The 27204-nt window shown below is 42.9% G+C and overlaps 1 long non-coding RNA gene across 3 annotated transcripts; it reads right to left on the reverse strand.

Moving 5' to 3' along the window:
- Nucleotides 1-1001: 1001 nt before the first annotated feature.
- On the reverse strand, nt 1002-27029 carry LOC112996756 (uncharacterized). Of its 3 annotated transcripts, XR_010389654.1 has the most exons (6): nt 26931-27029; nt 25225-25640; nt 24274-24395; nt 4370-4570; nt 2004-2172; nt 1461-1580 (listed from the first exon to the last, which is right to left on the reverse strand). It is a non-coding gene; the product is annotated as an uncharacterized LOC112996756 (long non-coding RNA). The 3 variants fall into 3 exon arrangements; XR_010389655.1 differs by lacking the exons at nt 1461-1580; nt 24274-24395; nt 25225-25640; nt 26931-27029 and adding exons at nt 1002-1057; nt 11198-11281; nt 23722-23933; XR_003262541.2 differs by lacking the exons at nt 24274-24395; nt 25225-25640; nt 26931-27029 and adding exons at nt 11198-11281; nt 23722-23933.
- Nucleotides 27030-27204: the final 175 nt, after the last annotated feature.

Consider the following 27204-nt stretch of genomic DNA (forward strand, 5'->3'; position numbering starts at 1 on the left):
TGGTTAGCTACCTTCTGAAAAGTACATATTCTACTCTGCCTGCTGAATGTGTCCCTCCAGGCTAGTATTGACAACAACAAACGATATTGGCCTCAATTTTCTAAACTGGAGGAAGAAAGAAAAAACATTTGGCTGCTAGCATTAATTGCTCTACTCATAGTCTGATGTATCCAATAGGTTGTGTGTGAATAGCACCTTGTTTACATAAATGTGTTGTTTTATGTGCTATCCCACTTTTTTTCACGGTCTTACAAGAAAAAGCATGATGAAACAGATTTTAAGTAATTAATTCATTCCACTTCTGATCTCAGGTTGCCAGACTTGTATGGTGACTTCATAAATGAGCCAGTGACTCTACTAAAACCACACATTACTTTTTTCTTCCATAGACAGTTTTGTGGTTGGGGAATTACTGTTCTCTTTGCTAGACAGAACTCTATGTAGCTCTGCTAATTTAAAGCTAACTGTGCTACTCAAGTAAAGTATACTTTCTGTCCAATTAGCATAAAAGAACTGTAAAAAATAGAGAGAGTTGTTAGACATTTTAATTTTAGAATATTTGACTGATTTATGAGACCATGAAAATAACAAGTATGATTGATAATTGCAAAGCAAGCCAATGCAGCTGAGTGATTTAATGAAAACCATGCTGCAGCTAAAGTTGCTGCCATTTGCTTTAAGGGATCATAGCAAAATAAGATATGATGATCTATTAATATAACCATTACCAAATGGTTATATTGAGATCTTCCCATATGTGTATTATATATTCACATAAAAACCTGTTTGTGAGACATCAAAATAAATTGCTTTTCACAGGGAAAAAACAATCTTTCAACATTTTCATACCAAGATAGCTTTCTAAATGTTCTTTATGTATCTCCCCAAAGGGAGAAAAATTACAGGAACTAGCGAAATATCTTTTATACTATTAAGGCTTTTTCAGATTTCTATAAACTTCTTGCAAAAGATGGTAATTTGGAAATAATGGCCTGGCTCACCTCTTTTTTCTGATGCTGTCCAGTGTCACACGTGTCAGAAGATGATACAAGAATTCCTGCAGAAAGAAGCTGCAGAGTAGCCTTTCATACACATACAGGTCCTTCCCAGACTTTAATAATCACAGGCACTTCTATATGTAGATGCGGGAAGCTTTATATCCTGACAAAGTTTCACTGCATGTGTGTGTTTGGACACACATTCCTAGTGGCAGTAAGAAGTAGTTAAAAATCTTTTTTTAATTTAGTTTAATTTTGGCATCAGTGTTGCCTTGTAGAACTATAAAGTACAGTTTGATATGCCATAAAAGTTCATTTTTTTCCCCACACTTTAAAGTTTGTATATTTTCTTTCACTAAGAAGGAAAGAGTAAGCAATAGTACCTCACCTACCTGCTTTGTCACTGGTTATAAATGTGGTGCCAATATACCAATAGCTTCACGTAAGCTTCCCCCCCCCCCCCCCCCGAAGGAAGAGTCCCAGTCTTTCCATTCTTCTGTGGATTCTATCTTCCATTTTCTAGTGAGTGTCTGTTTCAAAATGCCGCGTGTATTTTGATGATATCTTTCTTGAGCTGGCTGCCTAGAATTGAACACAGAGTTCTAGCTCAGAGGTACGCTTGATTTACAGGAGCATAATATTTTTAGTGGTATTTTCTCCATTTTAGCTGCTCATTCTGCATTAGTGAAAAACAAATAAAAATGCTTCCACTGAGCTACTGCCAGGGTTATCTTTCTTAAATAAAGATGTACCTTAAGAAAGGTGAGAAGATCCTGGCATTATTTTGGTGAACGTAACATCTGACTTAAAAACTTCTCAATAGCAGGAAAAATGTTGTGGATGTGTAGCTGGCACAAGGAAGATGCTTTTGTCCACACAACATTTGTTTTTCAGATGGTAGCAGCTGCTGTACTTTGGTTTTGAGTGGTCATTACGCTTTAGTCCCTCAGGTCTGTACACAAGTGCTAAGAGTTTTTAAAATAAACTGAAAGCAATTTAACTGACCTTCTTATGATGTGAATGTATCAGCTGGAGTCACGAGTACCAAGTTATGAGCTGCCAGACTCTTAGCCCCTGTATTTGGTTGGTAGGAAAATCTGGTGCTGGATGTAGTTCCTTTGACGATACTGTGGGAACGCATTTTTCTCATGGCCATTCCAAAGAAGTACATAATCTATGGAGAAGAAACAGATAAGGATGAGTATTTTTTTTTTCCCTTATCACTGATTCTAATCACAGATTTGGCTAATGAGGTTGGAGGCACCATTCAAACACTAATTATGCAATTAGAGGGCACTGGACTCTTTATATAAAAAAAAAGTTATATTTTGATATTTTTCCATTGAGCCGTTTGCTGGGGGCATGATTATTCCTGCTGCAGATCCTGTCGCACAACAATGTAACTATGCCTGATTACAGGACTGTGCTGTCCTGTTGGCCCAGAGACCTGTTCCTCCATTGTCAATGCAGCAACAGCCTCTCTGCTTGGCACTTTCCAGCACATCTCCAGCGGGCGAGGCGCTGCCGCAGCTCTGCACACTGGCCGAGCAGGACTGCGGTCTGCCGTCCCTGGGGAACCTCAGCCATCGGGGATGGTTTCAGGTGGGGGGCACCAGGCATGGACTGCCTCACATCCTGTCCAGGGCTGGACTCCGTTTCCTTGGGATGCAGGTCATCTTGTTCCTGCTGACACATCTAAGGTACCTTTTACGTACCCACTTAAAGCAAGTGCTCAGCCCTATGGCAACCTTCCATTTCTTTCTCCTGACTCTAGACTTAGTGACTCAACAAAGACGACAAGTCTGCTTTCCTCGCCAAAGTGGCTTTATCTCACAGCATGGGAGATTTGAAATGACATCAGGCAGACTAGCTCTTTAAACACGTGAGAAACTTCACTCAGTTAGAAGGGTCTTTCTTACTTAAATGTTACTAAGTAAATGGGAAGCTTTTTATTACGGACAAATAGTAATAATGTTATTCCACACACTACTCTAGCTCAAACTGGTTTTACTATGCTATGCCTTTTAATGTATTAGTAATATATTAGTAATTTTTATTATTCTGATAAAAGTTCATTTGTTCATTTAACAAAATATCACTATTTACCCTTGACCTTTTTAGAAAGTTTCTTAAATATCTGCTTGATTAGAATCTTTTGGTAAAGAGTGGTCTGCTATCTTGGGACTGAGATTGGTTCCAATTTATGAAATAGCCAGTTAAGCCTACAGACAGATGCACGCTTTTCCATTTAGCCATTAAAATAATTGTAATGATAATTCCTTGGCAAATGAAGAAGTTAGTGATTTCCAAGCATTAGTGTCTAACCCCATATTTGCATTTTCCGTGAGGATAAAATGGTAGTTTTCTGTGACTCTTACAGCTTCCTAGACTGATAGATACAAAATTCAGCAACAGGTTGTTTGCTTGCATTTTTCTACGTGGTTCCTTCTGCAGGTCCAATTCTGTAAACCATACCTGCAAAAAAAACCCCAGGTCCAATTATTTAGCTGGGCTCAAGGAATGCAGATGCAATGCTGATCCATGTGTCTCTTATTCAAGCATTCAAGAGAGCCAACAAGTTACTCCAGCAACAATTCTTATTTGGGTCAGGGTGCGTATTTATGAGTGTATAAATTCAGTTCAGACCCTTGCCCTTATTAAACAAGAGCCAATGCAAGGGCTATGGCTTTTTAGAGTCTCAGCCTTTTAAACAGGCACAGTAGTGACAATAGCTTCCATTCCACTTTTGGAGACATTATTCCTTAGTGGTGCTAGATTTGGCAAAAACAACACAGCATTTCATGATTATGCATTTAAATACTGCCATCCTTATGGAATCTGCTGAACTGGGAGCACGCAGCGGCTCCTCGGATGTATCACTGGGGGTCTGGTAGGTACACTGTCATCGTCACTGCTCTTTCATCCTTGGAGGCCCTTGTAGGTGATGAGGTTTTGACAGAGCACAGCAGGAATGCCAGCCGCCCCCCCCCCCGCCCCCCCCCCGGCCCCCAGCACAGTGCTCACCCAGCTTTTGGGAGCACTTCAGCCAGCACAGCCTAGGACAACGCTAAATCTCTAAACTGCCTTCAGCTGTGCGACCTTTGAGCATGAGTGTGTGCCATTCATCTCCAAGAATTTTAGTCACAGGTGCATAAATCCTCACTTCCCATACACTCTATTTACTACACTCCATTTATACAGATTTCCATATGGATTCCTGCAGTAATGTTTCAACATAATACTGTATCCAGCAAGTCTGTGTTTTCTATGTACTTTGACCAAAAATCATAAATTAATTTTTTCTTGGGAAAACAGCAAGAGCTGACACACTAGTGAAACAGTCTGTGCTAGATTAATGCTGTCCAAGTTACCTGTAACATGATTTCTAGTAGAACTGTTGCTTCTAAGCTAAGGCTTCTGCCACGCACTGCAGCATCAGGCTCCACTTGCATCTCATGTTAAGCTTCCTCCGGCTTTCTTCCTTTTCTTCAGATTGTAAAAGGGATTCAGGGGAAAAAGCTCTTTGAAAGGGAGAAGAATTCAAGTTCACCCAGTCTTCTAGGGAGATGAATCTAACAAAGAAATTTTTAATATGTTAAGAGCAGAGCAGGTTTGAAAAGATGACAGTGTGTTAAGATTTTTCATGTGAACCACAGAAATTCAATTTAGGTGTTTTCTGAAATGCCATTTGGTGCTATCACTACCCTTCAGCTACTTTACCTATTGCCCTTGGGCAACTTTTTCAGCTTTTTATGATAATATAGTATCCAGAGATGCTATTGCTTAGTCCTGGTACTTCATTTTGAAGCCTCTTAAAACAAAAGCTCTTGCATCTTTGAGCTCCCCTTTCAGTGTCACAGTAGGAGTAAGTCCTAGATGAGCCCAGCAGTGACAAGAGCAGATGCCCAAGCTGCAGCAGACTTGGCTTCGAAGCCCCATTTCAACCACTGCAACCAAAGCCCCAGCCTCACATGAGGGGCTCGACTGGGTCCCGTCAGAAATCCTCTGGGAAATCAGCCCCAAGAAGTCTGAGGCCCTTTATGTAGTGGGGTTTTTTTTGTTTGTTTGTTTTTTACACACACACACACACACACACACACACACACACACACACTCACTCACTCACTCACTCTCTTACTTTAAGGTAGAACTGAGGCATGCAAGTCACCTTATGACTCTACCAAGGACTCTAAGGCTACAGGATTTGCTGTGGAGCAGTCAGCCTCTACCACTGGTTTTGGCAATGCTTGTTTTGGGCAGGAATGGGCTCAGGCAGGGAAGGAGGATACACAGACCCAGGCAGCCCTATCAGCAAGTTCACTGCATCAGTGCTCTACCACAGAGCAGCCATGGCTGCTGGGGTGTCACAGTACTGCTCCTGCAGCAGAGAGCAGACAGCCCTGTCACCATTGTCTTTTTTCCAGGGCCCAACTCAGAGCATAGCTGCACACAACCACAACACACATCAAGACACAAATTTTGTGTGTCCAGGTCCAGAGCCGAGACACCCTACTGCTTACCCTGCTTTTTATTCCACTCCAATACAATCACAATTGCTCCTTCAGCAGAGAGTTTTAAAGTGCTTTATGAACATTAAATTTCACAATACCCTCTAGGTTAATTATTTGTACGGATGGGAAAAGTAGGCCACAGAGGTTATATGTATGAAATATCCTTGTGTTAGCTTTTATACTAATATGAAAACCTGACAGTGCTAAAGTTTGCTTGCCCTTTTAGCAGCATTCTGATCCTATAAAATCATATGTAAGTTCTGATTTTGAGAAACTAAAGCTTAAAAGAACAAACAAGCAAACAAGCTTTTCCACAGCTTCCTTTTCTGTCAGAACGCTACATTTCAAGGTATGCTATTCATTTAGTGTTCTCTGGAACATGACTGCAGCTTACAAAACTAGATTCCCTTCTGGCATTTTCATTCATGCATTCTGTCAAACAACATTTTCTTTGATTTTTTTATCAAGATCTTCTTGACTGAGATCTTCAAAGCAATTAATTCAGTGTTCCATGATTGCAGCTGCTGAATAATTGTTTGCTACAGTATTTTCTTTCCCAGGCAAGACATGTAAAATAGTTGCTCCCCTCAATAAACAAGTTGTCAAATGTGATTAGTTAATGGACCTGTAATCATGCAATAACATAAAAGTAAGGATTTGGTAAGTACTAAGTGAAAATGCATATTTAAAATAAAGCTATATGGGAAGATTTTCCCATAGGAAATCTTGCTACCAATGCAGAAATAGACTATTTACCATTTATAATGATTAACTGTAGATCATTAATTAAAGAAAACAAGAGATTAATCATCAAGCATTCTGAACTAAAGATGCATTGATTGTTTGTGGTACTTTAAGTTCTAACTGGGAGATCAGGTTAGTGCACGGTTCCTTATGTGTACGCAGGACTTCCCATGTAAATTGATATTTAGCAGTAAAAGTCTGTCAAAATTAACGTCAAAATTTACTGGCAAGCATTAAGCTCCAAAAGCCTGAAATCTGATCCCTATGTTCCTAGTCGTCAGCCTTGTAATGCTCCATATCCTTCTCGGTCAGATTCATATTCAGAAACAAACTACAACAACAACAGAAATGGGGCTCTTCAGTTTATTTCTTTGGGGAGACAGATCTTCTTATTTTTTTTTTACCAATAAATTCTAACAAACAGGGAGTTGCAGTTATAGCCAGTGTGTATTACAGCTTAAAGAGCTAATTAGCTTGTTCTCATCACTAAGTAATGAGCCTGCCTTCCTATAGTCCTTTAGAAATCTCAAACAATCCTACAGTGGCATCTACTGAAAGTTGAAGCCCCATGAAGAGGACTCTTGTAATGTTTCCCCATCCTCCTCACCACTTGGGAAAAGTACATTTGATAGTATCATTTCTTAAGACAGTTTTCCTTGCCAGAAGAAGAAAACATAGGTTTTCTTCTAAGCTGTATCTATTATAGAGATTTAATTCTCCATCTGGGAATTACAAGCACTAATACAATAATAATAGTTGTTGGTTACCACATGAAAATTTCAAACTATTCTAGGCAGCTGCCTTCTGCTTTCTGTGCAGTCTCATAACATTAGACTCCAATACAAAATGAAATTACTCTAAACTGTCAAATTTCACTATTTTTAAAAAATTATTTAGCTGTTACATTCTGTAATAGCAAGTGGGGTAATTTAATTACAAAATCACTTCTGAAAGATAAGATTTCAGCTTGCAGCCTTCAAGTAATTAACAATCTAACTACCATTAAGATTAAAAAAAAAAAAAAACACACACAATCCTGAAGCAATGACCATGTTGAAAGCCACTGCACCAATGACACACAAAAAAGGTGCACATTCAGAGGCTGCAGGGGTCATTGATGCTTTTTGACCAAAACCTGTTTTTTTGTTTGCCTCTCTCATGAGATCAGTGGTGGACATCTCCCCAGATGTTTCCAGAGTGCAATGCCTTCCCATCCCCAGCAAGTGTGTGTGTGTTTCAGTGGCTTCAATCACAGAACTTGTGGCCAAGAAAGGAGGGACCAGCTCAACTGAAGATAAAAATGGTGATGATGCAAAGCGCTCTCTGGGGCTCCTGATGTGAAAGAGCTGTATTAATTGTTTAACTTTCTGTGCTGGATTTTATTTTAAACACAGTGCAGAACAGCTTCAGGAGCCAATCAAGTTAAGTGTACTTAGCTACTCAAGCAGTTTCAGGAGTAGTTATTCTGTTGTCCACTCTTGATTATGGGAGTCTGATCTGGGACTAGGATATTTTGGTGCTTCGGCACACCACAGGAGTGTCAGCACTCTTCCTCGACTAAGTGAAGAGTCAATCAGCACCAACTGAACAACTACCACTGAAAAAACAGGAGCAACACCATATTCCCCAATATAGCTAACTGTCATGGCCTCTGAGCAGGTAGCTGTTTGTAATCAGTGGGTTGAGTGTAACCACTGAAATAATCCTTAATGTCAAATACAAAAACAAAACAAGCAGCATCAGCCTCTAGCTACCTGCCAACTTTATTGTTTAAAACCCCTTTGGCTAGTGCACCAAGAGAATTTCAAATATGCACAGCAGCACAAAACTTCCTTGGTTTTAAAATGCAGTGGATTTTTCAATCCCTACAGCTGGATTTTCCCCATTATTCACTGTTAGCCATGGTGCTTCATGTCTCTGATGTACACACACCCTTAATAAAGTAATTTAAGAGTGGGCCAACACATTCCAGGGCCTGAGAGCTGTGGTGGGGTATGGGGGTCATGCAGGCTTGTGTTGCCCCAGAGGCAGGGCGTCTGCATGTGCCTGATGCTGCTCAGATGTGAGAGGCCAAAAAGCCCAGTCTGCGGGCACCCTCACAAGCCCACTGCAAGGGGTAAGGGACTTGCTCGTGTCCCTTGATCCTGGCTAGAGGGTGACCACCAAGCACAAGGGATGACTTAGTTTTCTTCAGGACTAAAGTTTGATGTGACTTCCTTGATACTCTTTTCAGAAGGTGAGAATTTGACCAGGACTCCTTGTGGGCTACTAGATATCTGACAGTAAAGCACAGTTCTAAGTAGAACGCTTTGCTATGACTATTCCTCTTTGCCAATTGCAGCCCCTACCATTTAGGCAACTGGCTTAAAAAAAAAAATCATGGAATTTTATTTGTACTGACATTTTAATTATTTGGCCTATTTAGTCAATCTTAAGGCATTTTTTTTTCTCATCTGAAGCTATTTTATAATGCAGGTTAAGATTCATGAATATGGTGCTTTTGACCCACAAGCTTCCTGTTTAAAAGGGAAAAACTAATGTGCTTCAGTGCTGGCACACTTGTAACTTCATCCTATATTTTCTGCTCCGACATCCCTCCAGCCCCAGCTCCACTATAGCTTATCTGTCCTGCTCATCACCTCTGTCCTGGCCTGCTTCTGGTATCCTGAGAGGGTGCCTCTTACCCCTCCGCCCATCCGCCCAGCCTCTGCTTTTCCTCTATGATGTGAGGTGTGATATCTTTAGGATACTGGTTACCTATGAGAGTGCTTCAAAGTACCGGTACTTTTAAAGGTGCGCAGGTTAGACAAAAGGGTAGATTTTATATATAAAAATATGGTAATTGCAGGATAGGAGCAACTGCAGTATGATATAGATTGCCAAATGTCATGCGGTTTGCAGTAATATCCCAAAGCTGACAAGACCAAGATTAGCATGGGGTTGCTCTCTCTGATACATGTGTAAGTCACAAAATGGATCCGGGTTTTCTTTGAAGGCTACTTGCTGAATAGAGTAGCTGAATCACTTTTTTGCCTACATGTTGTTTAAAAGCCATTCTCCTGCTATTTAGTATTCAGATTGTGTCGTTCACGATCTTAGCCAAAAAGTGTTTTTTAAATTCTCCCTCACTGGAGAGAAGAAACTTTTAAAGAAGAGAATGATTAATGAAAAAAATAGCAAGGAAAATTTAAAAAGAATAATAAAAAAAATCAATGAAAGTGAAATGATCAAGATTTATGAGGAGCTCTATGAATTCCTCACATTCACTGAAACTAGGATTACGTAAGTTACAGCACACTGCATTCCACACATCTATTAATGAAAATATCCATGTTTATGCTTTCATTTATACTGCATTCATGCCTGGAGGCTCAAAGCACTAGGCCTGTTCACACACGTAAGAAGTAACAGAAACCCAGACCCAAGTAACTTAGAACCAGATGGAAGTTTTTCACTGTTGCACTGGGTCCAATCTGTAACACAGCTTGGAAGTACTATGCAGGCCAACTCCCCAACACATACCCCAGGGCTGGGAGAGCAGGGGGGCACACAGCAAGGCACTATAATGAAAACCATTTTTCATGACTTTCCATGAAGCATGCAGGACTGCTGGGAGCTTGTTGGAGACCAGAGACAAGAAGCTTACAAGACAGAATAAGTTAGGCTTTCAGCTGCACAATGTGCACAATGAGCAGCAGAAGAGCAAGCCTTGGAAGGGTATGCCAGAGATGTGAAGGCTCCTCAACAAAAGTAGGTGTAGCTAAGCAGGTTGAAGTGCCACTTAAACAGGCCTGAAGATCCAATTTCTATTCCTGGCTTCCATCTAGTGCTCCATTGTCAAAACAGACATGTTGCTTCAGATCCCCAGGCTACCACAGTCACCTGGCATGGATGAAGGTTTCCATTTTGCCATATATTTCCTAATGACTGCTTATGTTAGCAATAAACTGACAGGTAATTGTGGCAGAGCACTTTTCTGGGAACAACTCAAGCGCAGCATCACACCATCCAAGAGGCAGGGCAGGCGTGCACAGGGTCCAGCTGCTGGTGGAACTGAGGCCAGGCTGCTGGCTGCCCCACAGCCATCATAGTGCGATTCCCAGTAGCCAAAGCTGTCTAATTGCTAAATGCTAACTCTCTTAAGAACGCAAGAGCAAGGCATAGGAATTACCAATTTGGGCAAAATTGGTACTTTGCCCAACTCCTTTTAACCTAGGGTAGATGAATGTCCAGATCTAGTGCTCTTCATATGCATACAAACAGAGATCCAGCTCAACTCAACGTTCTACCTATTTGTTGTCCTTTTCCAAAGCTAAATCTTATCTACTTATCTGAGGGAGGAAAGTGTATTAATGAGGGGCCCTGCTGAGTCCTGGATGACTTATTCGAAGCTAAAACCCCTTGTGCAAAGATGTGCAGTGAAACTGCTTCCCCCCTCCAAAAACTAAGCAACTAGGCTCCCGAGTCCTGTTCATAATGCTTTGAAGATACCATTTAACTGAAACCTGCCCTCCACCCACCCAAGGCTTACAAGAAGCATTCAATTACATATCCCCAGATTTATGTTCATCAATAAATACGGTAGAAATATGCCAGAGGTGTTTAAAAAGAAGCTAAATCAATATGGAGCAAATTGTTAAAATTGGGCAGCTAAAGCCTGCTCTGGTCAGACTTTATGTCGTATTTCTCTCTATGTACAGACAGATAGGAAACAACAAAGAGAAGTGTGAAGGCGCCGCCAAAGCCATGGCTGAGTAAAAATTCTCTCCTTTTTCGCCACACTCAAGTTAGTATTTAGATAAATCAGTTTCACTAGGAAATATAAATAGATCATGTTCAGCAATTTTCATTATAGCCCCAAAGACATTTGCTAGGCTCTTGTTTTTATTCTGTGCTCTTTACAGCTTTGATAACCAATTAGAACTTTTTGGTCAGGTTTCTTACCATGGCTGTGGACGTGCAGTCTTCCCATACTTCTGTGCAACAAGCACAAACCAAATGCATTAGCATCCCTCCAGCACACTTGACCTTAAATAAATAAATAAATAAATAAATAAAAATTGCAGCACATATACTTTAGCAGATTTTTTTTTTCTGTAGTGCATCTGGTGGAATAGAAGTACTCTGTTCATCTGTGGGATATCTGCCATGAACAGTCTCCATCCAAAATACTGAAAATGAATAATATCCCTGCACTCTCCATGACAGTAGCAGTAGGCATTTGAGCTTAATGGAAAAAAAAAAAAAACCTCCAGTTGAGTTCAACAGACAAGACCAGAGTTTCTATGGCATCGTACTGTGACCAGCTGGTGTGTATCTGCAGGATTCGAATAACCCTGCAGATTATTCACTTTGCTCCATACCCCTTGTGCCTGTCCTTCACCACCACACTCCCTGTACACTGTGGGTGGTAACCATGGGGTAATCTGGGTAGTACTAGCTGGGAGAAGTCAGGACATTAGGGAGCACAACTATTGCACGATTATCTTTGTATATCACGCAAGTTCACTTTTGCTCAGGGTGGATCACAGAAGCTCTCCTGCTGCGACATGTTGCAGGATAATTGTCAGAAGCATTGATTAGAACAGCTAGAGGTGGCCAGATACTGATACCTCAGCACAGAAGTATCTCGTCCCTTGCAAACAGGACCTGAATTCCTTCTAAGAACTAAGGTTGTGTGTTTCACGGCAGAGTCTCTTTCTTCAGAACAACAATCCAAAACCCAGACTGCCAGCCTTGTTGAACAGATTCTAAAGCCAGATATGAATGTTGCAGATTAATACCACCTGAAAGGGAGTATTTAGAAGAAAATTCATGTCCCTACAGTATACAGAATGTAATTCAGGAGTTAGGAAGCATAGGTATTGAAGAATAGAGGTTGCATACATATGTATTCCAGAAAAAAAATTCATATAATTGATATTGGTATTTTAAAGTCTTTATGCTATATATTTTGTGTGTGTGTGTGTGTGTGTGTGTGTGTGTGTGTGTGTTTGTGTGTGTGCGTGCATGTGTAAGTTTTAATACTATCAGAAAAATATTAAGAAAAATATAATAGGATATCAGATAGCCTGAGTTCTTGTGGCATAAAGTGCCCTACAGCAGAACTCCATCATTTATAAAATATGATACTAAACTTCTGAATCTGCCCATTGTTTCTGAACTAGATGAATCCAAAAAGTGACATGTTATTCTTTCCCCTTTTCCTGTTTTCTCAATTGGATGAGGAAAAAATCAAAGAAAATGGCATGAGCAGAATTTTCCAATTCTTGTGACCATCTATCTAGATTATACCAATGTCAAAACTCACACACTGCTCATCTGGTGAAGACAGCCATGTCAAAGAAGGAATTCTCACTTGGCGATGGGCCACACTTGCTAATTTGCTGGCTGCATTTCTTTGCTTGTTGATCTGAGGATACAGATACATGCTGCAGTAGAGCGCTGTGCACTCAGTTTAGCTCTGAATGATCTGGTACATGGCAATTGATATGACCCTACAGAGCAATCAGACTGGGCACAAGAAGCAGTATAACCATAATAGCACTGTATATCCCTCTGTTTCAACTAATACAGCCTGCTTTCAGGAGGCCTAATTAGCCCAAGCAGTAGCTTCACTGACTACTTGAAGTAGCTGATTCAGTTATGCTGTGTAAATCAGTTACCCAAGTCAAATGTTAGACAGGACTCAATGCTGGACTTCCTCTCCAGTTCACACAGGTGGAGCAGGGAGCATCAGACATATCCAGGAGAATTTGCCCCGTAAAGGGGCAAATCCTTGGGCAGTGCTGGACGGCCACATTCTCATTCCCCCCCAGAGGAGTGTGCTGGGTACATGGCCTCTTTAGAATTACCGCATCTCACACTCATGCCCGTATGATTCTTTACCAATCAGAAGCATTCACACACTGCTTTTACTGTACTGGGGAAAAAAGGATGTCTAAAAATCAAAAAAGTCTGAAAACAGTGACAGCAAGATTGCAAGCGCTCCTGTGCCCTTAAGATTAAAGTACACACAGCCTTTACCAGTGGCTGCTCTGTGTCAAAGCTGATATGGGCACTCTCAGAGCACCAGATACAGATATGCCTGGTCTCAGGAGAGATGTTCATTCTCAAAGACTGACAAACCAACAACTTCCGTTGACAATAAATAAGAAATGAGATTAAAAAAATTTAAAAGAAGTGGCATGCAAAGGAAAAATGATCAGGGCCTACACAAGGCTGTTGGTTTCCCTCCACCCACTCCAAAAAGAGAGCCAGTTTCATTTCAAAAGATTTGAACAGACCCTATCTGATTTTCAGCAGAAAACATCCTGGGTCAGTACTGCAGTACTGTGAAATACAACCTAAGAAACACCACCTAAATTAGGCATTCTTCTAACAGCTGTTTGGAAGGACTCTAATTTATTAGAAGACAATGTTATCCTGGCCGAACTGAGCTAAGAAAAACACCAAGGTCCTGGGGCAGCAGCACTCTGCCAACCTTACCACACAGAGAAGGTTTCCTGAAAGAAAAAGGAAGCCATCAGAAAGGAAAAGATTGGAAAGTATGTTTTTGATGGAGAAAAAGCAAACCTCTCTCTGATCTTTCCAAAAAAGAACGGGGGAAGAAAAGCTCCAGCTACAAAACCACTATATAGTTCCCATTTCTACTGGTCATTAAGTATTTAGTGTGTGTGTGTGGGGGGGGAGAAAGTCATAGGAGTTATACAGAAATCATCACTGCTGATGGAGTCTGTCCAAGTTATTTTCCATTGTTGAAATATTTCACCACAATTTATTACTTTGACCTTGCTGTCTGTATTCTTACTTACCCCCTCCCCAGCTCTCTTTGTCAGAGTCCAGAGGCTACCGGGAAAATGTGAGGACTATTTAGACTGCAAGTACCTTTGGGGAAGATTTTGGTCTTCCTGCTTGCCTCTGAAGCATATATACAGCTGTATCATTCACTCTAACATAAAGTCATTATTTAATGAGATAGCAAAGTAACAACACATACATTCTAGAGAAGCAATCCAGACAAGAGCCAGAACATACGTAGTAACTCAGTGTAATAAAAAAAGTCATTGATTTTTGGAATGAATAATAATAAAAATTAGTAATGTAATCGAAACTCCACTACTTCAGACAGAAGAGCAGCTTGGCAGAATGGGGGTGTGCCAGGTCACAGTCCTGGCAAAACAAAAGGATTGGTATCAAAACGGCAAAACAAGCATGCGAATCCACTAGCCAGCAGACTGAAACTGGAGGGGCTGCGGACTTTCTCGTCCAAGTGACTTTGTATCTGTACTTGAAGTATTTGGTATGCAGCTATAATTCCTTTGCTTCTGATCCATATGGAGATTCAGTCTAATTCTAATAGCATACAACTCCATCTTACCCTCTCTGGGTTTTTTTATTATGCAGCCTTATGAGGGCCCATACTAAAAGCTAAAGCTGGACGGTACTAGAAACACTACTATTCTCTATCTTGCTGATATCAATCATTTGATTCATGTATTCCCTGCAAAATGCATCTCTGACCCAATCTATAGGTGCTATAGAGAAACTATAGTGGAACTCTGTCTGAACTTGGATAAATCATTTGACCTCCTTCTGCCTGCATCAATCCAGTTGTAAAAGTAGCTTAATGCTGGCTCTAAATGAAGAACAGATGCTACTTCTGAGTAGAACTATCGTGCATCAGCTAAGAGAGAAGGGGATAAACAAACACACAAACATTCAAACTGAAGCCTGTGGAAAATACAACCAGTGGTTCCACTTTTGGAGATGTTCCTCCATTTCCATTAGCAGTTAAAAACAGAAGTTCCGGGGAAGATGAAGAGACTGTCAGGCTAATGACCTGGGGGCTGCTTTCTCATATCTCCACAATGGCCCTTGAGATCCTGGGACACAGGGCACTGCTAATGAAGAATAAAAGAGACTGGCCTCTACAAATGGCGGTGGTACACTGAGAAGTGAGAGCCTTAATACATTTCATGCCACATTTTCAGCTACTGAAAACAAAATCTCCTTCTCATTGACATACAATTAATGCCCTTATAAATTAATACTCTTGTCTTCCTATTTCTATTTCAGAGGCCAATTCCTTCACTGCTGCAGTTCAGACCCTTCTCTTCTGCCTTGTATAAGTTTGGAAAAGGGTAACATCAGTAGTAGCCTTATAAAAGAGCTGGTTTTGATCTGAAACCCTGCCCACAGGGAAATGGATTTGGCTGATCTCGCCAAAGTAAATTCATAATGTAGCGGGTTGTCATCAGGCTTTATTCATTTCAATTTTATTTTATATCAGCCATTGGATAGCATTTGGTCTAGCTGTAATATAGCTCCATGTGGGAAAATGTAATCCAGTCTCCTCCATTCCTTGATAGAGTACTGCTGGCTTCTTGCTTTCATATAAGACAAAATTGCAGCTGAATGAATGATCTGCTTTGGCTAACTCCAAAGCTATCATAAGGGAAGAAAGAAATATATAGCACCATATATATATATATGCATATATATATATCCATACACCCCCTATACTGTTCTTCAACTGGGAACAGAACTTTACCATGAGCTTACAAAATCCTCAGACAAAAAGCTTATAATGGAAAAGCAGATGGACACTCAGCCACAGCAAGACTCAGCAGCCCTTGCTTTTTTTGGTATTACTGATAGGTGATTTTTTTTGTGTGTGTAAGAATTAAAAGCTGAAGTGTCTGAGAAAACACCCCACGCCTTTCTCCAGAAGGCCCTTTGTGCTTGTTGGAGGAAGGCTAACGTCTACAATGCCATCTTGTGGCCACCTGGCTCTGAGGCCACCCATCACAGAGGGTGAGTGCTCCAGGCTGCTCCTGCAGAAGTGCCCCACTTAGACTTACAGGAGTAAGTCTACCTTACTGGAGTGCATTTCTTGTGTTTTGTAAACTCTCTGTGGAATGTCATTTGACAGAACTAAACACGGCCAGAGATTTGCGACTTCTCAGCTACAACACTCAGCTCAAATGCCAATGTAGGGGTTTTTTTCCCCTCTTTAAGCTTCATTTGAGTCCTAAATGCTGCAAGGTAAAAGAGCCCAAATACCCAGCACAAGAGGTGAGCTAAGCCTTCCTTTTCCAAAGCAACTGATGACTTTGAGTGTGTTTGGTTTTTTTGAAACCTCAGGACATAAAAAGGCCACTTTATTTCCACAAGGTACTGAGGACTCAAGCCATGCGAAACCCATTAGGACGGCTCAAACTGGGCTCCTAAGTAAGTCTTGGATATCTCCCTTCTTGGAAAAATTAACGTGTCCAGTCTACAGCTGAGACAAAAACTCAGCAACCAGCTATGGTTAAGCTTTGGCAAGGCTGAGATCCACACCCGAAAGCTTCAGCTAGGACCAGTGTCTGCTGCAGAGCATACCTCTACTTACTGCCATTTAGACTATGGCCTTCACAGTGGGGATGTTAAAACAACTTTCTGGAATCGCAAGAAAACACTTTTAGAGATAATTAGGCCCAATGATCTGACAATCCATCTGGGAGAGGGATTAGAAACTTTGGGAAATTTTGGAGATTAATTTGTCCTCTGCCTCTATTGCACCTAAATTTTCAACCCCTGATGAAAACAACCATGAATGATAATGATATAACCTGTGAAATACTCTGCTCACCACAAAGCAGATACTAACGGTACAGAAAAAGAGACTACAGCTGGAAATACGGAATCATTATATTTCAATAATCTAAACTTAAAGCCCAAATACTTTGCATTCCAGAAAGAAACTGGTACAAATCATTCCTCCCTCCCTACTTCCCCCCCTCAACCTCCTGCAAGCCCAGATAACCCAAGCTACTATACAGACAAGGTCAGTGCCACAAGAGAACAAGCACCAGAGCAAAATGCTAACCTCAGGCAGGTCCCTGACGGAACAAAGATGTTTGGTTCATGGTGACATACTAGAAGGCGGCCTGATGCATCTCACAGGTAAGTGTGCCATTTTGAAAGTGCTCGTTTTTGAAGTGTCCTTGTTAAATCCTACGGACCTATAACAGCATGAACTGCACGCTGCTGACAACCACCAAAGGCATGAACCTTCACCTTCAACTTCACTTTCCCCAACTCTAGCCCCCAAAATACTGTACTGAAACATCAGGAAAAAGATGATCTAAAATTCTTCATTTCTGGATAACTATCACTGCAAGCAAACATCACCAGCTCCTCATTTAAAGCTACACAAGTGCAAAAACAATGGTCCTTTTTACCTTGTCTACCTCATGGCAAATGCTGAGTACTCACAATAAGCAAGCAACCATTTTCCTGGAGCTTCACCAAGTTAAGAAATCATACTGCTCTTGACAAATCTATTCCTATTGCCCTGGCTCCTGAGACTGCAATGATTTATATTCTTTTTTAGGGATGTTCTTACAGGTCTGTACTGGGGAGTTGGTGAAGGAAAAGTGACTGGAGAACACAGGATGGAGTTGACCTAGCTGTTCTCAGTATATTAGAGGTTAACAGAAAGAGTCTTTTCTGCATTATTTTGTATTGATCTCACTTCCTTGCTTATGACACATTTAGAAAATGAGTTGTCCATTACATTCAACTGGTGTGAGCTAAGGTATATAACCCCTTCTATCCTGATAGAGACTTAGTCTTGGAGACATGCAGTAGCAGCATTAAACACACATACACTCTGTCTATATATTTGCTGTATATAAATCAGTATTTTCCACTGCTTATTGATTGTTTTCTACATTAGAAATTCAGCTCTCATCTAGCTACGATTCCTCGAATGCCATGGATGGCTGGGGGAAGGAAACCAGAGCAGGACTGTGACATCACCCGAGCAGCAAAGCCCAGCAATTGCAAAGAAGAAACAAATACACTGCACTGCTTGGCTATCCTAATTGCCTAAGCTTGATTTCCTAAGGAAATGCTGCTTACGCAATCATGGTGTGTTTCTGTGTGTGTGAGCGCCTGTGTATTTCTATTTGTCTGTCAGTTCATTCCAAATAAATTTTGAAAATAACAATAACCAAATAACCTGTTAAACAATTTTAACCACCAGGGACAGAGCAGTAGCAGTCTCAGAGATAATTATGTTCCCACAGGCTTTATGAAAATGCCCACGCAACTAGAGGAAAGAGACTGTTAGTACCCCACTGCAGGAAAAGCTGAAATGCAAGATCCACCCTTACAGACACCAGAGAATCCACAAGGGAAAAAAGCCACTACAAATTAGTTCAAAATGGTGGTAGGGAGTTTGCACCTTCTTAAGATACAAAATGAACTATTTGCAGGAAGTCAATCCATCAGAGAGCAGGCTTCTTAGTCAGAACTGCTTTGTTTCTGCTTTTGTTTGCTTCTTCAAAACTCAAATATCCAGTGGAGAGAAAAATCTCTCCACAACAAAAAATCGTAATCTCACTATTTCAGCTAAGCACTGAGAATGACTTCCACTTTATGTCCTTCAAAGGAGTTTCCCAGCTAAAACAGAGAACATCAGCCTGCATATTTGCATTCCCACCAGAAAACAATCTTCTGCTCTCCTTCATTAGTTTTTGGGGGGAGGCTGGGAAGGGGGAAGCAGAAAGGACAGTAGAACTAGATGTCAGTGGGGTTGGAGCTATTTCAGATTCACTTTTTCATGCATCACAAGAAATCAAAAGTGGCACAGATTTTTTGTCCCTCTTTTGTAGGTCACCTTTAATAAAAATGTTAATAATGGTTGCTATCTGTATATCTGAAATCTTATATGGTAGCTCTGTAATTCACTGTCTTTATCAGCCTTCTTTAATGTATAATTTAATGCCTGTATAACTATTTTGTTTGGGTACAACTCTCAGAATTATGACTAAAAAAGAATCTGTATGCTAGTTAACTACTTTGTATGGAAAGTATTTCTTTCATGTTATTTTAAAACCATGGAGCCTGGGGAAGAATTTTATGGACCACAGAATCTCACAGGGTAGTTAATTTCTGTTTGAGCTGGTTTCTCTGCTATTTTAAAAAGTGCCATCAAGATCATTGCTATTTCTCTTGGTTAGAAGCCAGCTGACTATTCTGCGATTGCAACACATCCTTGCGCTGTTATTAAAGCAGACAAAATAGTAAACACAAGAGCTGAAAGTTGAACTCGCTCCATAGTGCGCTTCAGCAAAAGTTGTGTCACCTTGTGTCTGATGGGCGGAAGCACGAAAGGCAACTTGGCATCGCTGTCCCTAACCACTGGGTACCCTGTGACCCCAGGGAACCCCTGCTTGAAATAAGGCACTCGGGCTCCCAAAAAGAGGCACCTAAGAACAGACTCTTGAGCTGGCTGATAGAGAGATGCTGAGGAAAGGCCAAGCCCAGCCCTCTGACTTTTCAAAGCAGTGGGATACCTAATTCCAGCTGCAGGAAACCACTTATCTTTACTGGGGATCTGCAGTCACTAAAGCCTCTCCTGAAAGCTTTTTTCAGGAGCAGTCAGATACATCATTCACCTTTCTCATACTGCTCTACAAAGAGGAGCATGTCCAGATAGAGAAAAGAAAGGACACAGCCCTTGAGCCTCAAAATGAGCACCCCCTTTCCTCACTGCTGCCATGTTGACCAGGACAGCCTGGGGACAGCTAAACTCCAGGACCACTTGCATGCGGTACAGAGAGGGCCTTGCAGAAGCCTGACATCTTTCACAACTGACAGAGCTCAGGAGGACCAAATAATTGCAAAATAGCCACACAGCTAAAATACAAAACAAAACAAAAAGAGGGGATTTGTGCTACATTCTGATGGGCATAAACTGTTTCACACACAAAATATGCAAAAAATGTATGGCAATAAAAGTAACTCACATTAGCCTCTGCCATTGGATCTCACTCTAACCATCCTGTTGGCACAGCACTAGAGGCTAAGAGATCCAACACAGTGCCATAGAAGATGCTTTCTTTTGTAGGCAATAAATGGGCCCTGATCACATGTACACTGGGGATTCAATGGAGCGTGTGGGTCTTCGTTCTGTTTGTGTTAGAGGAGTAAATGCTGTTTTAAAAGCAGTAAATGGGTGGTTAGATGAGCCCTAGGCAAGCTTAAGTTATGCATTAAATATTCTGCCTTTTGTTTCATAATGAATTATTTTGTATATCTAAGTAAAGGGTTTTTTGGGGGGGTCTTTTCTCTGCAGTTTGTTACTAGCCTACTTGTGGGTGTGTGTTGAAATCTTTGCCTTTTGCTTACAAGGTCAAGTGCTTTAATCAGGAGAAAATAAATTCACATGCTTTAGTCCTAAATTCTCTGAGTGGCTGCCAAATATAATTAGAAACAAATGGCTTTATTCCTCATTTGAGAGCTCCAAAGACATTGCAGGGAGGGAGGAAAAGCTTTCTTTGCTTGGTTGTTTTTTGGGGGCACTTGCAAACAAAAACACCACCAGAAAAAGAATTAATAAAAAAGAAACACTGTGCTCAGAGGCTTTTAATTGGTAGAATCCCACTGTGAGGGACACATGGAACAAGGAATGGGTATCCAGTCGCACAACTGGTGGTGCGTAACTCCACTTGACCATGCATGAGTTTGGGAGTCAGGCGGGACACACACTGGGCCACATGACCTAAGAGAGCCTGCAACACTATCTTGTTGAAGTCACTGCTCCCAGCTACAAGCATCTCTTTCCTGCTTCAGAACATCATTTGCCAAGCAGACTTCCTGGTCAGTAGATCACAAATTCATTCAACCAGCTGCTTCTGACAAACAGCACGGAGTGGCAGCATGGTCAAATGGAAAGTTAGAGCTGCTAACATCCTGAGGCCTCCATCAGGGGCCTTCCAAGACAGATTATCTGCCCCTAGATTTCTGAACTGCTGGGGAGGGCAAGGGGATCCAACTTATCCTGCCCACGTAGAAGGTAATGGCGGAACTCATGTTGAGATGAGATGCAAGATCAGTCCTGGCAGGTGAGGAAGCTCCTGGTACTAAACCCCCAATAACACGTTAATTGCAAGGTTCATTTGATGCACAACTTTGCCTGCCAAACACATAAAAGAACAGGATGGTTCCAGGACTGATGGTTCCAGTCCCCTGGCCAGAGGTAACTGCTAGTTAGATCATATTCCTTCCAGAATATAAGATAAATTGGGCAAAAGGAAATAATTGTCCAAGAGGAGGAAGAGCACACAAAGCTTAAAGAAAGAACGCACTGGCCTCTGCCTCTTCCTTCAACTCCCTACCGCCTCCTCAGGTTACTGCTGCAGGGTAGAGTGGGGAAGGAAACACACCCCAAGGAAGTCCTGGAAAAGGAGAATTCCTTCTGCTCTTAGCAAAGGACAGAGGGTCTGAGCAACTGTTTGGGAAACTGCATTGCATGGGACATGGTCAACTCATGCTCTTCCATGTGACCAAGCCACTGAGCATAGTCAAAATGCTGTAAGATTACCTAGATGCCCCTGTGCTGATGCTGTGGTGTAAAGCACTGTACAAACTAACTACACCTCAGTGGGCTTACAATTAAAGAAGAAAGGTTAAAGAGACAGACAGGCATGCCAACAGGGCAGGCCAAGACAGAAGTGGAATGCAAAAAACGTTAAGACAGTAACAAAAATACCAGAAGGTGTGTGATATTTAGCTGAAGGAACAGTTAGCCAAATCCAACAAGCTTTCCCAACAATATCCACCCTCCACAATTGCTTCCATAAATAAAGGGGAAATAAAAAAATGCTTCCTTTCATAAAACATGTTCTTTCCTAGTTTATAAACTCTGTGTTTGAGGCAATGTAGTCCACCATATAAGGCCCACTAGGAGAAGCAAGAGCACCTTAGCTCTTACCACATTGTCTTTGAGGACATGCTAGGTAAGTGCCTCACCTCTCTACGCCTTGGTTCACCCCTCTGCTGAATGGAGAGCTGCTGTAATGTTTGCTTTTGGGCCTCTAAGTAAGGAGTCATTAATGTCTGTAGCACGTGAAGCACTGCTTAAGTTCAGCGTGTGGGTGTTTTCTAGAGCTCTAATTATCTCAGCACAGGCAAATTACTTATGCTACTAGGTCCTTTCATAAAATAGAGAGAATGGAGCTATTTACTTAACATGGTGCAGATCAAAGAGTAGAAAAGAACAGGCTACTTTTAAGTAACTAACTCACTCCTTTTCCCCCCAGTGCTACTGGAGATCCAGAGGTCCACTTCTTGGTCTAGGTCACCTACAGGGCCTGATCCGAAAGGCTAAACACACACTGGTATTTGTGAGCTCTGTGTAAAGCACCAGAGACATTTTTGTTCCCTGTATTACTGGCCCAGCCTTGCCATTCTGGCATCACCCCAGACGCACAGCAAAGGCAAGGGCTGAATAAGAGGCAAGGCAAGGCAGGACCGAGCAGAGCTGGGCTAGGCCATATAGCACAAGACACAAAATAACTACAGAGGACACAAAACGCTGTGGTAATGTCAGTATATAAGTTTGCTATCACATGCATTTAAAATGTGGTATAGATGCCTGCTATTGAATTTCAGACCTATTTTATGCATATAGTGTTCCAAAGACATTCAGGATATTCAAATTAGCAGGGGGTAAGACCCAGCTAGACGCACATATAATTTCTAAATTAAAATATTTCAATTTTTTTCTAAACAATGTTAGTTAGCTCCCCTCATTGTAGAAATACCCTTCATCTCTACTTAAACACATCTGGACTGCCTGTAAACTCAATTACTTGCATTTAGCTGTTGTATCTACAAACCATCCACAGTCTGATAAAGATCCAGTATTTTCACATCCAAGAGTATTTTACTCCTTAAAAAGGTTCGCAGCAAGTCCTTCCACATCTCTGTCAAGGCATCTGAATACTGTATTACAGAGCTACCATTTAAATCAAAGGCCTCGTGGTCTTTGCAAACTCACTAGCACCTGCCTATTAATCCTGCAGGAAGCGTGGGACAAATGAATGCCTTTGTGTCAAGACCCCACCGCAGTCTGCAATGGTGGTAGGTTTTGCTCAAGCCTCAAACCTTAAAGATTAAAATGGCACTACACACTAATAAAGCAATTCATTTACTCCACCCACCTTACTCCTGTACCACATGGTATCACCACACTCTCCAGATGTGAGGGAACCCTTGCTTTTCTATTTGCGTGAGACATGGTCTTTCGGATCATCTTTGAAATCATTTGTAAGCTATCCTAAAAGAGTTGGGGGGGGGAACAAAAAGAGACAGCGACTTCCACGTAACAATTACTGAGATGATAGATTTCTGATCAAGCACATTTTACCATGCTGACAACAACCTCACTGCGTTCTGCAAGCACCGATTAAAGCTGCACTTAGGCAGTCTCATCTAAAAATACATGCACGTATTTCAGCTATGTGCAGCACTGCTCACTGCTCCCCAAAGCACAGAGGTGGGGAGAGCCGAAATATCAGTAAGGGCAGCTTCCTCGGCTCCCAGCGACCCCGTGGGTCACGGCCCTATGGCAGCTCACCCACACGCAGGTCCACCAACCTGCTACCGACGGGTAAACGCCACCTCCTTACCTCATGGCGCCGCTCCACCACGTCCCGGCCACACGCGGCGCCGGCCCCGCCATGGCCCCGGCAGGTTCAGCCGGCCTCCGCCTGCCTCCCCACGGCAAAGGGGAGCCCCAAACCCCAGCCCGGGGCGCCGATGTCGGCCGAAAAACCGGGGGGCGGGAAGAGGGTCCCGCCGCCCGCGCCAGGGCTGCCAACGGCCACGGAACGTTCTGGAAGCTGAGGCCGTTGGGGGGGGGGGGGGGGAGGCGACCGTTGGGGGCGGGGCCTGGGGCAGGGCCGCCTGAAACCCCGGGCTGCCCCTAAGTACTCTAAAATGTGTGTGTGTGCACACACACCTACATATACACGCATATGTTTTTCAAGGAAGTTTTAGAGCAAACTGGATAAAATTTAATGCTGGGAAGCTAGTAGATTTTTTGTGGTCAGTTCTCAAATGAAACTGGAGATCGAATTATTTTTTTCTTCAATTTTCTGGGGGCAACCCCCCTCTGACCATGCAAATGTTTGTTTTTTTCCCCCAATATTAGCCCTTATTATGTGCAGTGGCATGAGCACCCCAGCAGCGTGTCCCCGGCTGGTCTGGCAGGGAAAGGCTGTCCGTGTCCGGTGGCTCGCAGAGATCTCCGCAGCTTCCGTCACTGAGAAGCTCAGGGTCTTCTGCGAGTAGCAGCAGTTGCCTGTTAATAGCCAAAAAGATCCTTCAGGAATTTGTCTAATCTGATTTGTTAATACACATTTGTCCTCTCAGTATCTGTGAAATCCTGGGGTCGCTGAGTTAAAGGAAGGAGGAGAAGAAAAACCCAGTCCCTAGATTGGCAGGAGCGCTGGCTGCGGGGACATGAAATGTCCCATCCCAGGCTTTTCCCATGACATTCCTGAGGCTCATTCCTCAGGTAAGACACTAGATGGAGCATGTAACATTTTTAATACTTGTGGTTTTTTTAATCCTGTAAAGGATAAATTGCAAAGCTAAATGAAAACAAAGATTAATTTGTATCCAGCAGGCCTCACGGTCCTCTCTGCTGGCTATGTGCAGCCTCAAAAGCAGGGCTCTGCGTTGAACACCCGAGGGAGGCAGCACTGCCAGGGAGGGCATCTTCGCCCCTGGCCAAAGCGCGGGAGCAAAGCTACCCTGCGGCCGCTTCAGCTCGGGGCTTTAGTCGCCCTCCCGTGCTGTTCCTGACCCCGGCTTACTCCTGGGCAAATGCAAACCTTAAATAATCCCAGGCTCAGGTGCACGAGGGAGATTTGGGTTCCTTCAGTGGCTGCTCCATTTTCTTTCACCAAGGTCATCCTGTCCTTCCAGGCTCAGGAGAGGCTAAATGGCAACATGCCCCGATACCAACTTGTGCATGAGCCTACAGAGACTGGGGAAGGCGAAGCTACAGGCTGCATTTTTCCTGCTCCAGGCTTGCCTCGAAGAAACCAACGGTGTCATGTATTCTTGGAAAGCCTGTGGGCGAGCTCGCTCTTTCTCAGAGTAATTACAATGCCAGTGAGGATTACCTGTAATGACTGTGTGCAGGGTGCTCCTCCCAGTAGAAGAAACTTTCTTAAGAATGTTCCTGGAAACTTCTCCGAGGAGCAGAGACACTGACTGTATGGCAGAGGGGAAGAGGAAGGGCCCAGTTCTCAAAAGGCTGGCTTCAAGACAGTGTTAGATGTGACTCTGGTCTGCCTCCGAAATACCACTGGGAGATACAGCTACTGGCGTGACATCTGCCCATGGCAAGTGGCCTGCAAACAGTAGGTGAGATGAATGCTCCTGGATCAGCACGGGGCAGGGTGCTCTTGTCCCTAGGACCTCCATCTATTCACAGCCTCCTGCGTCCTGGCCGTTCATGAAAGGGTTACAGATGTCCCGTGTGGTATTTGATAACATAACGCTCTCAGGTCTCACAGGGTTGGCATTGGCCTGAGGACTGAAATAGGCAGACAAAGGTAGCAGGGGGGGAACAGTCAGCCAAAGAGTATCCTGAGAGGTCAACAGAAGACTCACAAAGAAACCTGAATTTTAGTGCAATAAACTTCCACAGGCAAGAATGAGGCAGAGGCTGATCTGAACACCCAAGCCAGATCCAGCAGGGATGGAGATGGTATGAGATACCCCACTCCCAGCCTGACAATGGCAATCAAAACCCTTGCCTCACCTTTCATAGGAAACCACCTTACTCTCTAGGAAATGGAGTAACACTCCTGCTCTGGCCAAGCAAATATTTAATTAGCCTGCAAAAGTGGAGCTCTTTCAGTAGGAAGGAAAGAGGAAGCGTGCACCATCCTAGTAGAACATTTACCTGGAGAGCCGTTGAGGTGCGTTCAGTGCCGGTGGGCAGACACGAGCACAAAAGCCAGCGCTCGCAGACACTGGGTCAGTGGCCCAGATCCTGAGGGGCTGGGAGGCTGCCCAGCCCGGGCAGGCGCAGGGCTGCACTTGCTTCCTTGCAGCCCGGAGCAAGGCACCGAGGTTGCAGACAGAGGTGGAGTTTGGGGCACTTCCTTTGGCATTTCCTACCGGCAACCTCAGGGCACTGACTCACTGTGGCCCCAGCTGCCAGGTCTCCCCATTTCTGAGAGGCTGCCTTTGAAGCACAGCTGGGAGCTCTTTCCTACATGCATGTTGGCCACTACTGCAAAGGAACATGGTACAGGGGCACTACTGTTATAATTACTTCTTCTTCCACCTGAACCCCCTTCTTGCAGAAGTGCAAGACACAAAACCAACAGACCCTGCTCAGGAGAAGTAAATTGCAGTGAGCACCACGATCTTTTGCATTTCTACTTTCCTCCAGACCCACAAAACCATTAATTTCCCACTGCTGACAGCAAGAGAAAAGATGCTGTGACAAACTCAGCATGCAGCAAGCCAGTGGCACAGCATCCCTTGTCCTTGCTCAGACCACAAGACATTCAGCCTTCAAAACTGGAAGTGGTTGCGAGTCACTAGTATAGCTAGACTATCCTCAGTTGTAATTGCGACCAACTGCCTGGGCTGCTGCTCCATGCAGGCCTGCGCTGGTCCATCAAAGGGGCAGCTAAGCCCTGAGACAATGCCTGTGATCCACTGCAAGCCCTTCAGGTCACTTCAGTGCAAATTTGTTCCCAAACTGCAATGACGGTTAAGGTTTCCTTGCAGACGATGGACATATGGACGGACACACACACACATGCACGTGCACGCACGCGCACACACACACACACACACACACACTTACCAGGACCACAGAGTTCAGCCACGATCTGGGACTGCAGGGTGGCCCCAGCCACCAGATCTGCCCTCAGTGCCGAGATGTGCGTCGTGGTGGTGGTATACATTCCTGAAACACACCGAAGTAAATGATTTTCTCACCTAAGAACAGGAACGTAACTGCACTCAACAGTGTTCATTGAAAGACCTCTTTCTTAAAGGGTCACCAAGTTTGGGGGGTTTGGACTCAGCAAGGGGCAGAACATAAGTGAACTTTATTTGGTGCTTGTTTACTGGCCTCA

Source organism: Dromaius novaehollandiae, chromosome 6 (assembly GCF_036370855.1).
Source record: "Dromaius novaehollandiae isolate bDroNov1 chromosome 6, bDroNov1.hap1, whole genome shotgun sequence".
Taxonomy (NCBI): Eukaryota; Metazoa; Chordata; class Aves; order Casuariiformes; family Dromaiidae; genus Dromaius; species Dromaius novaehollandiae.